General features: G+C 39.2%; 1 long non-coding RNA gene across 1 annotated transcript in view; it reads left to right on the top strand.

The window, feature by feature from the left end:
• The first annotated feature begins 106 nt into the window (after positions 1 to 106).
• Positions 107 to 10,946, top strand: part of LOC140506448 (uncharacterized) — a 49,834-nt gene continuing 38,994 nt past the window's right edge. Inside the window, exon 1 of the long non-coding RNA XR_011967935.1 lies at positions 107 to 424. This is a non-coding gene — a long non-coding RNA (uncharacterized lncRNA). The remainder of the gene's footprint in view (positions 425 to 10,946) is intronic.

Below are 10,946 nucleotides of genomic sequence, written 5' to 3'. Positions count from 1 at the left end.
TCAAATCTGACCTCAGACGGTTTCTAGCTTTGTGACCCTAAGCAAGTCACTTAACCTTGTTTGCCTCAGTTTCCTCATCTGTAGAATGAGCTGAAGAAGGGAATGGCAAACCATTCCAGTGTCTCTGCCAAGAAAACCCCAAATGGGGTCACAAAGAGTCAGACATGACTGAAAGATCACACTGATTACCCTACCATGGAGATGGGGTCACCTCTTTAATTTGCTACGTGTCTAAAATTGCTGAGACTGAGCGATTCTCTCTCTTTTCTGCTCTTTTCAGCTGTGCCCAGTGTGGACACCACGAAGAGAACTGATGAAAAGAGAATTGGGAAACATCCTCCCCTGCTTAGTTCTCTTTTATCCCTGGCTCCGGTGGTCATTGCTCCTATTTTGTGTTGTTCATCCTCAGCCTCAGGTGTGGAAGGTAATTCTCATGGGACCTGGGACTTTGAGCCATGGAGCCAGAATTGTGGGGAGATACAGGCACTGAATATGGTATATTGAGTAAAGGAAACTCAATTTATAATAATAACGTTATTATAATTATATGCAATATATTGTAATATGGTATATTGTATTATTTTTACTATACTTATTATTATAAGAAAGGAAAATTGAACCCAAAGATAATTCTCTTCCTGTCCAAACTTCCATGGAGACTCATAGGGTACAGATTCAACCCATAAGGCTGAAAAATCATGCTAACCAACTTCGAATGCTCACCAGCTCAGATATAGACACATAAGTCTATAAGGGTTCTGATGGTCAGCCTGCATCAACTACTAGCCCTGGTATAGAAGCTAAGAGATCCGTCAGTAACGAAAGAATTGTAGTCTATTAGACTAATCCCTTGGCTAGTGAGTAGCCTAATTCTAATGACATTGATAAATCTGAAAACATAATTAAATATATTTCTAGACAACAATGTCAGAGATTCCCCATGTGAAAATGCGCCTTGCATGTAACTGTATTTGTTTATCGCATGTTTTATTATGTTTGTTTCTTATTTCCTTTTTATGTCCATTTGACTATGTTTTGTGTTCTGTTTGTGCTACAGCAATGTCTGCTCATTCTTTTGCGTATATGCTACTGCTTATAGTTAAGTTGTATTTTTATAGCCAATAGCTAGCTTTCCTTGTTAGTTAGCCATGTTTATTGCTTTTAATTGATCGCTATGTACTGTTGTTGAGATCAGGGAACCATATGTTGAGGTTTGGGGTGCTTGGGACCTCAAAATACTGATGCCCGGAATCCTGCCCAAATGAATTTGACTGAAGCCTTCTTTCAACCAAAGAAAAACAAAGTTTATTAAAGTTTTACCATATTGGGTTGACTTTTAAGGAGCCTAAGCATTTGTGATGGTTGTATTGACAAGCAGGCCAGATTGAATCTCAGCTAGGTTGAATCTGAGCACCTTCATGGAGACAAGAAGGATCTTATATACAGAAAGGCTGTGGGAGGGATCTGGGGATGGTCTAGTAGTCTGGGATGATGGGAGGAGGGATTTTGAGGAAGGGAGGGTCTTGAGGAAGAGTCTAAGGAGGATCTTGATGGGTCTGGGGTGACTAGAGGTCAGTATCAAGAGCATGGGATTTTGAATGCCAGATCAAGTGGGAAGAATTCAGTTCAAGGGGGTTCCCAGAGTGTGTACCCCATCACTGTGGCTATGCACATACATTTGAAATGTATATATGTTATGTATCCTGTATGTTGTTAGGCATATTGTTACTGTAGTATCTTTCCAGGTGATGCTCTGTATAGGACCATATCTACTGCATGTACTATTAATGTGCATTTGTCTTATTTCTATTTCAACAGTACTGAAGGCTGGTTATCTGGCTCACCAGGAAAATCATCTTTATTGTTTTAAAGTTCTGAAACTTGTGTTTATATTGTATAGTTGCAGGTTTTGAATCTGCTCCAGATGATCTTTTCAAGGAACTGCAAAGAGTTTTAGCCCAGGGGAGGAAAGTAATAGTCCTGAAGTCCATTGTTTGGGGACTGTCTCTCCTCATTGGTTCAGATCAATGCCTTGAGCCTGAGTGAGGGGTAGGGTGGAGCTGGTGAGACCTGGAGAAAGGAGAGGTTGTCAGTTCTCTTCAGGATTTTCAGGTCTTGAGTCTTTTTCATGTTTCTATCTCTTTGGGTTTGAGTCCAAGAATCTAGATTTTTTGGGACTTCCTTGCTGACCTGGCTGGCTGTACCATCCCCCTACAATACTGCCTCCATGACTGGAATTCCTGGGACCCATAGGGGTCACCTCCAGCAAACAACACAGGAGGGCATCAGAAGACAAAATAACACAGATCAGAATCCGCCCCCCCCCCCCCCCGCCCCCCGGCCCATTTCTCCAAACCAGAATAAAAGACAGGTTTAGCAGGAAAGGGTTATTCCTTCCCTTCTCACTGGGCTCAGCAGAAAAAAAAAAAAAACAACAAAAGCAAAAAAATGATGGAAAAGAGAGTGAATGATGCACCATTTGTAAAGATGCAGGCATCCAATCAAAGGACTGCCACATCACCTATGTAGTAGAAGACTTAGCTGGCTCCATGTCAGGTAAATTGGACATGCTCAAGATCTCCCTTGAGGATGCCCATATATCAGAACAGGCATGTTAAGAAAAACTTGGGGTACCTTTGTAAAGTGCTTAGCTTAGAGACTGACACATAGTAAGCACTGTAGCAAGTCTTATTCCCTTCATCCAACCTATATCTTTGGATTAGTTGAAGACACTATCTGCCATAGGAGCAAAGTCTAGAGTGGATATAGATTCACAGCTCTGCATTGGAGCCTAGAAAGGAACCACACCAGGGCGTAGTCAAGTTAATTACATTGTTACCTGAAAGTAAGGGAAACTTCTTTGACAACCAGGAGTTGCAGATTATTACACTTACTACATGTGCTGCCTAAGCTTGAGTTTACTTTCCATTAGACTGTGTATGTACTTGAGGGAGAAGATGTCACAGATTTTTTAGGGGATGTTTTGTACTAATTATTACCAACTTAACAAAGGGGTATTCCTTTTCTAAAAGCTATTTAAGGCTGACTTATTAAAATGGTTATCAACTCATAAACTTGGGAGAAGTCTACCAGTAGAGAGTAGGCTGATGTCATTAGAGAATCACCACTTTCCAATTAGAAAGGAAGAGGGTAATGATGAGGAGGAATATCAAGGGTAATGGAAATGTACAAGTAGATGATGTTATCCCAGTAATAAGCATTTTGGAGTATGATGTCAAACAAAGAAGTCCCAAAGTCATGCATCCAGATAGGAAATGAAGAGTTTTGAAATGAGGACTTAAACTTCAAAAAATAGTCCTTACATTTGCAGGTAGCTTTTTCTCTGGGTGTTTCTACTCATGGGATTATTCTAGGGTTTTTTGTTTGTTTGGTTTTTAACCAGAAATCCTTGACAGGGATTATCATTCTCTAGTTCTATCCTGTCAATTATTTAGATTCATTTACTCAAATACCTTTAGACATTATAATAACTAAGAAGTGATTCCTAAATTAGCTTTGTTTGTTAATCAATCAGCTAATAAGTATTCGTTTTATTTTTTATTTTGAATTTAACAAATACCAAAAAGAAAAGAAAAGAACATTCCTTTAGAAGAGAAAGGGTATTATATGTGAAACTACATAATTCTATTAAATTGTGATTTTAAAAATAAGATGTAAACTGGGGCTTGTCTATTAGAATAAGACTTACCTCATTGATGGAGATTAATTACTTGATTGTCTATATCTGCATGAGGGGTGGAGTTGGAGAATGCTTGGGACAGGACAAATCCTTGTTATGGAAACTGACTTTCAGCTTCAAAAGTATGCATTTGGCTCCAAATCTTCAGGAAATAGTTCCTCAAGTGAGAGAGACTCTGAGAAGCCAATATGTAGAACACCTGGCATCTCAGTCTAGCCCCATCTCCAATTTATTCTAGGGCAGACCTGAACAACATATGACTGGAAGCCGCCGGAAGATTTCAGACAGAGAAACAAAAGAAAATAAAGATGTGATGAGTGCTTTGTCCATGCTCCGCTTAACTGGCTTTCCACTAGTCATTATTATGTCCCTCATATAACTTGGTGGGTGGGTTGCCACTGAGCACTCTTTTCTGTCCCATGACTCCCAACAACCAACCATGTCAAACTGTCTCTAGTCTGAGAGGAGCAGGAATCACATCTTTTCACTGTGTTTTTGGTTGTTACTGGCACTGAACAGCGACAAAGTGAGTGCAGCTACACACCAATGTAACTGAGGCCTGCTATGTGATAGGTGGCAACCACATAAAGGCTTCTTCCCCTCCCTTGCTATGCAGTCGCCCTCCAAGTCACATGAGTATGTGGCTCTCTCCAAGGTCAGACAGTTTATTTCTTTGTATGTGAGCCGTTGCTGTAGAGACTTTTTCTTTCTAAATTAAAGTTTTTGGGGTGACTTTGTAAAATGGATGATAAAGAGAATAGATACTTGTTTACTTACACAAGAGACAAAATGTTGGGCCTTGTTTGCTGAGAAGAAATAACTGTTCCAAAGGAATACAATCTTCATCGCCATTTTAAATCAAAATATCCTGACTTAAGCAAATCGGACACCAATGAAAAACAAATTACGGTGTCCAAATTGTTGAAAAATCTTAGTGGGGAACAATGATTTTTTGAGAAAGTAATCTCAAAAAATGAGGTGGCTACTAAGGTTAGTTTTCAGATTTCTAAAGAAATCTATTTCAAACATGATTCTGGAGTATGATAAACTGATTGCTGACAAGAAGTATAATATGTCCCATTAACTAAATGTGAACAGCAAGAAAACCTGAAAACATGTATTAAAACTTATACCATTTAGCAAAGCAACTTTTAAAACATTAATGTGATTTCATGATAAATAAAAATCTTTTTTAAAAAATTTATTTATTTAACTTTTAACATTTATTTTCACAAAATTTTGGGTTCCAAATTTTCTCCCCCCTTGTCCCTGCCCCCCACCCCAAAACACATAGCATTCCAATTGCCCCCATCACCAATCTGCTCTCTCTTCTATCATCCCTGTTTGCCCTTGTCTCCATCCTCTCCTCTGTCCTGTAGGGCCAAATAACTTTCTCTACCCCTTTACCTGTATTTCTTATTTCGTAGTGGCAAGAGTAGTACTCGACAGTTATTCCTAAAACTTTGAGTTCCAACTTCTTTTCCTCCCTCCCTTCCCATCCCCTCCTTTTGGAAGGCAAGCAATTCAATATAGGCCAAATCTGTGTAGTTTTGCAAATGACTTCCATAATAGTCGTGTTGTGTAAGACTAACTATATTTCCCTCCATCCTATCCTGCCCCCCATTACTTCTTTTTTTTTTTTAGTCAATAAACATTTATTTATTTATTTATTTTTAATGTTTAACAATCACTGCCATATAATTGAGATTTTATCCCCCCCACACTTACCCCCCACTACCCCCCTCCCTCCCCACGACTGCATGCAATTCTGTATAGGTTCTACATATACTTTCCTATTGAGTACATTTTCACTATAGTCATGCTATGTAGTTGGACTAAAATAAATGGAAGAAATCATATAACAAATCAAAACATGATACACAAAAACATACACATACACAAACATGATCTGCTACATTCTGCGAATGACTTCCATATTTCTTTCTCTGAGTGTGGAAGGCATTTTGCCTTAGAGAACCACCATTGGGATTTTTTTTTTTCAGAAGTTCTTGCGTTATTACGAAATTCCAAGTCTACCAGAAAAAACTCTTGCACACTGTGGTCGTTGCTGTGCACAAAGTTCTCCTGGTTCTGCTCCTTTCACTCAGCATCAGGTCATATAAGTCCTTCCAGGCCTCTCTGAAGTCTTCTTGTTCATCATTTCTTATGGCACAATAGTACTCCATTACATTCATATACCATAATTTATTCAGCTATTCCCCAATTGATGGACATCCCCTTGACTTCCAGTTTTTGGCAACTACAAAGAGTGCTGCTATAAATATTTTTGTACATGTGGGACCCTTTCCCATTTTTATGATCTCTTGGGGATACAGTCCTAGTAGCGATATTGCTGGGTCAAAGGGTATGCACATTTTTGTAGCCCTTTGGGCATAGTTCCAAATTGCTCTCCACAATGGTTGAATGCGCTCACAGCTCCACCAACAATGAATTAGTGTTCCAACTCTCCCACATCCTCTCCAGCATTTATCATTTTCTTCTTCCGTCATGTTTGCCAATCTTATAGGTATGATGTGGTACCTCAGAGTTGTTATGATTTGCATCTCTCTAATCAATAGTGATTTAGAGCATTTTTTCATATGATTATAGATATCTTTAATTTCTTCTTCCGAAAATTGCCTGTTCATATCTTTTGACCATTTATCAATTGGGGAATGACTTGTATGATTATACATTTGAGTCAGTTCTCTATATATTCTAGAAATGAGGCCTTTATCCCTGACCTTAGCTGTAAAAATTCTTTCCCAATTTACTACATCCCTCCTAATTTTGGTTGCATTGGGTTTGGTTGTGCAAAAACTTCTCAGTTTAATGTAATCAAAATTATCCATTTTGCATTTCATAATGCTTTCTATCTCTTCTTTAGTAAAAAATTCTTCCCTTCTCCATAAATCTGATAAATACACTATTCCTTGCTTCTCCAGTTTATTCATGGTATCAATCTTTATACCTAAATCATGTACCCATTTGGACTTTATTCTTGTGTACGGTGTCAGGTATGGGTCTATGCCTAATTTCCGCCACACTGTTATCCAGTTTTCCCAGCAATTTTTGTCAAACAGTGAGTTCTTATCCCAGAAGCTGGGGTCCTTGGGTTTATCAAACAGAAGGTTGCTATATTCCTTGCCTACTGCGTCTTGAGTGCCAAGTCTATTCCACTTGTCTACCTCTCTGTTTCTTAGCCAATATCAAGTGGTTTTGATAATTGCAGCTTTATAGTACAATTTGAGGTCTGGTAGCACTAGGCCACCTTCCCAAGCATTTCTTTTCATTAGTCCCTTTGATATTCTGGACCTTTTGTTTTTCCAAATGAATTTTGATATTATTTTATCCAGCTCTAGAAAATAATTGTCTGATAGTTTAATTGGTATGGCACTAAATAAGTAAATTAATTTAGGTAGAATTGTCATTTTTATTATATTAGCACGGCCTACCCATGAGCAACTAATGTTTTTCCACTTACTTAAATCTGACTTTATTTGTGCAAAAAGTGTCTTGTAATTGTGTTCATATAATCCCTGGGTTTGTTTTGGCAGGTAAACTCCTAAGTATTTTATACTGTCTACCCTAGCTCCTCCATTACTTTTATTCTCTCTTTTGATCCTGTCCCTCCCCATGAGTGTCGACCTCAAATTGCTCCCTCCTCCCCATGCCCTCCCTTCCATCATCCCCCCACCCTGCTTATCCCCTTACCCCCCACTTTCCTGTATTGTAAGATAGATTTTCATACCAAAATGAGTGTGCATTTTATTCCTTCCTTTAGTCGAATGTGATGAGAGTAAACTTCATGTTTTTCTCTCACCTCCCCTCTCTATCCCTCCTCTAATAAGTCTTTTGCTTGCCTCTTTTATGAGAGATAATTTGCCCCATTCAATTTCTCCCTTTCTCCTCCCATATATTTCTCTCTCACTGCTTGATTTCATTTTTTTAAGATATGATCCCATCCTCTTCAATTCACTTTGTGCACTCTGTCTCTATGTGTGTGTGTGTAATCCCACCCAGTACCCAGATACTGAATAGTTTCAAGAGTTACAAATATTGTCTTTCCATGTAGGAATGTAAACAGTTCAACTTTAGTAAAGTCCCTTATGACTTCTCTTTGCTGTTTACCTTTTCATGCTTCTCTTCATTCTTGTGTTTGAAAGTCAAATTTTCTTTTCAGCTCTGGTCTTCTCATCAAGAATGCTTGAAAGTCCTCTATTTCATTGAAAGAGCAATTTTTCCCCTGAAGTACTATACTCAGTTTTGCTGGGTAGGTGATTCTTGGTTTTAGTCCTAGTTCCTTTGACTTCTGGAATATCCTATTCCATGCCCTTCGATCCCTTAATGTAGAAGCTGCTAGATCTTGTGTTATCCTGATTGTATTTCCACAATACTTGAATTGTTTCTTTCTAGCTGCTTGCAATATTTTCTCCTTGACCTGGGAACTCTGGAATTTGGTGACAATGTTCCTTGGAGTTTCTCTTTTTGGATCTCTTTCAGGCAGTGATCTGTGGATTCCTTGAATACTTACTTTGCCCTCTGGTTCTAGAATCTCAGGGCAGTTTTCCTTGATAATTTCATGAAAGATGATGTCTAGGCTCTTTTTTTGATCATGTCTTTCAGGTAGGCCCATAATTTTTAAATTCTCTCTCCTGGATCTATATTCCGGAACAGTTGTTTTTCCAGTGAGATATTTCACATTATCTTCCATTTTTTCATTCTTTTTGTTTTGTTTTGTGATTTCTTGGTTTCTCATAAAGTCATTAGCCTCCATCTGTTCCATTCTAATTTTGAAAGAACTATTTTCTTCAGTGAGCTTTTGAAGCTCCTTTTCCATCTGGCTAATTCTGCTTTTTAAAGCATTCTTCTCCTCATTGGCTTTTTGAACCTCTTTTGCCAATTGAGTTAGCCTATTTTTCAGGGTGTTATTTTCTTCAGCATTTTTTTGAGTCTCCTTTAGCAGGGTGTTTACTTGTTTTTTTATGCTTCGCTTGCATGTCTCTCATTTGTCTTCCCAGTTTTTCCTCCACCTCTCTAGTTTGATTTTCAAAATCCTTTTTGAGCTCTTCCATGGCCTGAGCCCATTGAGTGGGCTGGGATACAGAAGCCTTGACCTCGGTGTCTTTCCCTGATGGTAAGCATTGTTCTTCCTCATCAGAAAGGAAGGGAGGAAATACCTGTTCACCAAGAAAGTAACCTTCTATAGTCTTATTTCTTTTCCCTTTTCTGGGCATTTTCCCAGCCAGTGACTTGACTTCTGAATATTCTCTCCACACCCACTTTGCCTCTGGATCCTCCCAGCCAGCGCTTGGGGTCTGAGATTCAAATGCTGCTTCCCAGTTTCAGGGCTTCAGTGGGGGTGGGGCTGCTATTCAGTGTGAGATGAAGTTCAGGTGCTCAGGTGGGGGCAGGGCTGCCTCACGGGCTCAGTTCCCTCAGGGGATTTATGCAGAGACCTTCAACAATGGATCTGGGCTCCTGCCTGCTTGGGGAGCCCAGGTCTGCTCCCGCCTCTGCTGCTGCCTCCCGAGGGGGCCTGAGTTATGGGGGCACCCCACTCCCCTCTTGACCCGCCAAAGAGACCCTCTCACCGACCCTTGTCACCTGTGGCTGGAGGGACCTGCCTGGCCGCTGGAGATTCCGTCCCCGAAGCCAGCTCAGATCTGCTCCTCTTGGTGCCTTGCAGCCTCTGGGCTGTGCTCGGCTCCGGGTCTGTCCGCAGCACGACGGACCTTTTGCGAGAGGTTTGCAGGCTCTCTGGAACAGAAATCTCCTCTGCTCTGTTGTTCTGTGGCTTCTGCTGCTCCAGAATTTGTTGGCAGTTCTTTTTTACAGATATTTTATGGGCTGTGGGTTCGGAGCTAGCGTATGTGCGTCTTTCTACTCCGCCATCTTGGCTCCGCCCCTTGATAAATAAAAATCTTAAGTAATAAGTATAATTAACTTATATTAATTGGAATTTCCCCTTTTAAAAAATGTGGCTATTTGTTAAATAGTTTAATCAATAGTTATATCTTTACTTGGGAAGTGAACTGCTAAAAACGTATCTGAAGCCTGAAGTTTAGCCTATTTTAATTTTGCCCCTACCTACTGCCAAGTTGTACATGTCTCTTCTAGAGACTTAGTAGAATTTTGCCTTGGGAAATTCTGGAACTCTGTCTTTCTTATGGTTGAACTGAGATATCTCACTCCCGGTGGGAGAGCTATTTTCCATTGGTTTTGATAATTAATTAATTTGATGTTCCTTGTGTGTAATCATCTTTGTAGAATTGGGATGTGGTAGGAAGAGAATTGAATCTTTGCATATATGTGTGTATATACATATATGTATATATATGTGTATGTGTATGTGTGTGTGTGTGTGTATGTATATATATATATATATATATATACATCTTGGAGCCTTTCTTCTATATTAAAGGGATTGAGATCAGGAGAGTGTCTTGAACCTAAAAAAAAAAAAATTCCTCTAGGTTAACAATATTTAGTGGGGCAGATAGATATATTTCTAGTCCATTACCCACATTACCCACTCTTTGAGGAATCAGAATGACCAGCCTTGAGAACCCCATCTCCTGCTCCCCTCCTAGCAGGAATCAGACTCCTATGGAGAGGAGAAAGAGGAGGAGATTTGAGAGTCATCTATTTATACCTTACTGCAACCAGACAGACCCTTGTAGACACACATAACTTTTGGGCAACCCAAAGACACTGTACAAAAATATATTCTAACAGTGCCTCTGGCAAGACTTGGATTGGAGACCTTGTGAAGGGATCTAAGTCATTAACGACTTTGGAATTGTACTTTCCACTTGGGAAGAGAGAACTCTACTGTAGGACCAGAATTATAGGGCGGAGTTCTCCACTATAGCTGCAGCTTTAAAAATCTCTGTGGATGAGAAAGAATTAATGGAATCTAAATGCAGATTGAAGCATACTTTTCCTTTATTTTTTTCTTGTTTTTTTTTCTGTGTTTTCTTTCGCAACATGACTAATATGGAAATATGTTTTGTATGCTTGCATGTGTATAACATACATCAAATTGCTTTCCTTCTTCATGAGATGGGGAAGGGAGGGAGGAAGAGAATTTGGAACTCAAAAAATTTTTTAAAACAAATTTTAAAAATTGTTTTTACATGTAATTGGGAAAAAAATAAAATCTCTCTGCAGGAGAGAGGACTGATGAATCCTGAATATAGATTGAAGCATATTTTCATTTTCATTTTCTTTGCAACATGACTAA

The sequence above is a fragment of the Notamacropus eugenii genome, chromosome 5, assembly GCF_028372415.1.
Source record: "Notamacropus eugenii isolate mMacEug1 chromosome 5, mMacEug1.pri_v2, whole genome shotgun sequence".
NCBI lineage: Eukaryota > Metazoa > Chordata > Mammalia > Diprotodontia > Macropodidae > Notamacropus > Notamacropus eugenii.
The sequence above is the reverse complement of the archived record's forward strand: the minus strand, read 5'-3'. Positions and strand labels throughout refer to the sequence as shown.